This window comes from Xiphophorus maculatus, chromosome 2 (assembly GCF_002775205.1).
Source record: "Xiphophorus maculatus strain JP 163 A chromosome 2, X_maculatus-5.0-male, whole genome shotgun sequence".
In the NCBI taxonomy this organism is placed as follows: Eukaryota; Metazoa; Chordata; class Actinopteri; order Cyprinodontiformes; family Poeciliidae; genus Xiphophorus; species Xiphophorus maculatus.
Window position 1 is genome coordinate 10663284 of NC_036444.1, and position 4518 is coordinate 10667801.

Genomic DNA, 4518 nt, shown 5'->3' on the forward strand with positions numbered 1-4518 from the left:
TGTGATCATGGGGTTGAATTAGATTACAGGGAAATTACCCTCCACCCTCCCACCCTCTACCTCCACACCCCACTCCGCTCCCTGTCCTCCCCATCCTCTCTGACTGACCCCTGCAGGTCCCGGGACCCGCGGCTCCGGGGACTCAAGCCAGCCCCCCCTCCACCTTCCCACCCCCCGGACTAATGAACAGCCATAACACGTAAGAACTGGTGGCCGCCAAAAGACAGCGGCGTGCGGGCTGCTGTCAGAGCTGGCTGTGCGCACAGAAATCGCTCAACCCTGTGAGAGGACAAATCTTCACGGAGGGTCTCCGCAAAGAGAGAGAAAGAGAGACAGAGATAGGATGGGTGGGGGAGGGGGGGGGGTGTAGAGATGTGGGGAGCGAAAAGGAAATCGATGTGGGGGAGCTACCGCCTGTTGCAGCGAGATGGCGCTGTTCTGCATGTTTCACCAGAGCGGTGCTTTCACCGTTTCTTCCTTTTCAGTCGTCTCCATCTGGATTTCCGCTTCTTCTTTTTTTTTTTTTTTTCTTTCTCAAACAAAATATTTTCAATTGGAGTTTTTCTTTTAATTAATGGATTACTGGGAGATAGTTTGATTTTGGAATTCTAGACACTTTAATATGTTTTTAAAGCATACAAGAAAAAACAAAAAACAAAACTGGAATTTAAACATCGACCATGAAGGGAAAGGTGCAAATATTTGTTTGGCTCTAAAAGATAAAAGGAGCGCAATTATCTTCAGATATTTCGTTTTGTTTCGTTTTTTCTTCCTGTCTTTCTTTCCTTTTTTTCTTTCTTTCTTCTTTTCTTTCCTTTTTTCTTCCATCTTCTTCATTTTTTCTTTGTTTCTTTTTTACTTTCTTTCTCTTTCTTTACGTCTTTCTTTCTTTCAAAATAGTTGTTTATCGAGCTTTATTGCGACTTTAGGATAGCCTTTAGATTAAAAAAAAGTCCTTTTTACTTCTAATTTATCTTTTGAATTTCGATAATGAAATCCTAAATGATCATTACTGTAGCAATTCTCCTGCAGGACTTCCGCACTGCACGGGCAAGCATTTAAAGAAACCAACAGAATTAAATATGATCCAATAAGTATACTTTACTTATAAAGTATACTTTATATGTGTAGTAATATCAAACTACATGTGATATTAGTTTTCTTGTAAATATGTAAATGTCCTTTTCATCCCACTAGCATATATTTTTCTTTTCTTTATTTATATTACAATTATTCCTACACTGGATTTTTTTAAATCTCTTTCTGCACTTAACATAAAATAAGCATATTTGGTCTAAACAATAAACAAAAATAAATAAATGACCAATTGCCAGATTAAAACTCCTATCATAAAAATAAATAAAAAAGAGGGTAAATTTGATTCGATTTGAAATCAAATCAAATTTGAGGTACGTTGAAAAATTTGTTTCTGTACCAAAATTGCACATATTTTAAACTAAAAATCAAATTACTTCCAAATGTGCTTGCCATGTAGGTTTTTTTTGGGAGATTGGAAAGAAGAAGCAGTTGAATGGAGACAGTTTATGACGCACAATGTTGTGGATTCAGCGATCAAACTCCCTGCAGCCTTGGTCAGTCCTCTGAACTTTACCACTACATGTAAACAAGTTGTCAGAGAATAATCTTCTCCCCCCCTTTTTTTTCTCTCTTTTTATTGGAATGAAAATTCAATCTTCCAAGATCAGATTAGACGACTTTTTTTTTTTTTCCTTCTACTTCTCCTCTCCTCTCTCCCGGTTCCTTGTCATCGCTGGGGCTGGACTTTGGTGGACAATAATGCGGCAATTGTCGATGCTTTGTGACCCATAAAATTTGAGGGTGGCTATTCTGGCTTTGGTATGTAATTATGCAAAACACTTTGCATAAAGACTTGCCATCCGATCTAATGATAGAGTCTGCGGTCTCATTTTTTTGCAGCGAGGGGAGGCACCGTGCAAGCAAAAGCCCCTGCAACTCTGAGCAGATCGGCGGAAAAAAAAGCAGCTACAATCAAAAAGAAAAGTGCACGTATATGAACAGGTGCCATTATGCAGGTAATTTTGTTATGATGTATGATGGAGTGTATTTAAATCTAACCGCTGTTTGCCCAGATCACGCATTAAGGCATATTTGCAGAACAATTTTAGATGTTGTCCCTTCAATAAACAATATTTTGTGTAAGGCTTCAAAGTGTTTTAATGTAACAAGAATTTTGATTTGGCTTAATTTGTTTTTAAAGTAAAAGAAAAGGCTGTCTCTGCAAATTCGAAAGAAAATAAATCAACTGACCTCACTCGGATTTTCGTGTAAATCGGAGAATTTGTAACGTATTTCACTAAAACGTTGTTTTATTCCGTAAACATGCAAAAAATAAAATAAAAATAATGAATAAATCTCCAGATGTGTCCTATTTGCTGTTGTTTAGTACTATTTTTCTTGATGATTAATAAAACGCAATACATATCTTGCTGTTGAGGTGTGCAATACATTGGATTTTTCTCTTTTTTTTAACCTTTCCGTGTGCGTGTGTGTGTATGCACATAATAAACACTTGTGCTGCCTGACAGAGGTGCGAATCTGAGAGCTTTTCCACCAAATGAAGTGCCAGCAGAAAGAGAAATAAAGAGATCTGCAGCTGTCAGGGGTCAGGCAGGGAGAGATTGCTTCTAGAGATCTTTTGAAAAAAATCACACGTTTGAAGGCTTAGAGCTTTGCTGTCTCCGCATTTCAAGCTCAGATCAGTGGAATCAGGGGAGGAAAAAAAAAAAGGAAGAACATGGGTTGGGGAATTCTGATGTTGGGATGGACACGGGAAGAGTGCTGTTTGGAGGTCTGTTTTATGTACCTGATCCTTTAGTGAGGGGAAGAAAGACAAGCCGAGTGTTTTGTTCTGTGTGTTGGAACAACAGTGTTTCTAATGTCCGGGTGTGTAAAAAAGAATCCTGTGTGCAGAAATCTGCTCTGCTGCCGCCTCAAATTTGAAGCGAGTCTCGACAGAAGAGCGAAAAGAAGCAACTCTGGACCCTTAAGTGTTTCGCAATTTCTGTTTTGACGTTATAGAATAATAATTTAAAAAAATGATAGTTTTTGCTCTATTGCCATTCTGAATTTGATCTCTGTTAAGTAATAGAAATGCAAATAAATGACTCCAGAATTAGTTGAAATGCGGAACTCTGAGTCCAACTTTATTTTGTTGAGATGAGGAGCGACTTCTGGTCCTTTTGTGGCTCATGATCGAAGCAGAACCGCAGTTTGGTCGATAATATAGAGGGGGCACAGTTGGTGAGGTTTTGACAAATCGATCGAACATTTAATCATGTATTTCAATATTCCAGACAATTTAATTATCCGTTATGATCATAAAACTTAAGGAAATATTGGTAAGTATCGGGAGTCATAAAAGAAAAAACCAACAAAAAAAACTGTTTTGTTGATATTTATTATTTTGAAGAAACTTCATGAAAATAATGCATGGTTGTAGGTGTAGATTTTAAATGGAAGGGTGTCTCGATGTGAAGTCTGAAAATGATGATGTTTGGGAGTTACCTTAGAAATGAGAAAGAAATCAAAACTTAAATGTTTAAAAATGCATTTTTCATTCTGCTGGCGTGCAAAATAAAACTTCATCTTAGACAGTTGGTGTCTTGTCTTATTTTTTAAAATGCAATCGAGCACATAAAAGCATATGTGAGATATATATATATATATATATATATATATATATATATATATATATATATATATATATATATATATATATATATATATATATATATATATATATATATTAGAACAAAGATGACAAATATCCTCATGGGATTTTTTTCCTCTGTATCCCTTTTTAAGAATGAACATCAGCTTGATTAACTTATTTAATCAACATTTTGATTCTCTCTTCTTAACTTTCTGCCAAGTTTTTATGATGTTCCGCTTGGATAATAAATATATTACATGTGTTAATCATTTTTAGTTAAATGACAACTTTGAATGCATAACAACCCATTTAATAATACGTCTTTATGACAAGAAATGCAGGACTTCTCTTTAGTTGGGAGCTAACCTTATAAGACAATCCTTTTTTTTTTACTCAGCTTTACTTCGTTTAACAAATTTTTAATTGTAAAAGGTGTTTAAAGAAGACAAATCAGAAAGATATACTGGAAAAAAGACAGGGGAACCGTAGTTCACATAAGCACATTATGTCTAACTATTTGATTAATAATCTTCTGAGATGAAGAACAGAGAATAGGAAAAGCTTTTACTTTGAAAGTCCACAAATCTTTTATCACAAGAGAAACATGCCTATCTTAATTTGAAGCCTAACGTCTTACTGTGTGTCTTCTTCATATGTTATGTGATTTTTTTTTTTTTTTTTGCTCCTTGTGGAGAAAGAAAAATATGCAAATCCCATCAGATTTATAACACTCAGCTCCTTTGAGCTGTTCATGTGCTTTTGCTGTGGTGTATTATTATTTTCAAGGGTTCTCAGCAGGACATAAAGAGATCCTAAGTTATTCT

General features: G+C 35.8%; 1 long non-coding RNA gene across 1 annotated transcript; it reads left to right on the forward strand.

Annotated features, from left to right (window-relative positions):
• Positions 1-382: 382 nt before the first annotated feature.
• Positions 383-2744, forward strand: LOC111610581. Its single transcript, XR_002753729.1, has 2 exons — positions 383-1857; positions 1939-2744. It is a non-coding gene; the product is annotated as an uncharacterized LOC111610581 (long non-coding RNA).
• The last annotated feature ends 1774 nt before the right edge of the window (positions 2745-4518 follow it).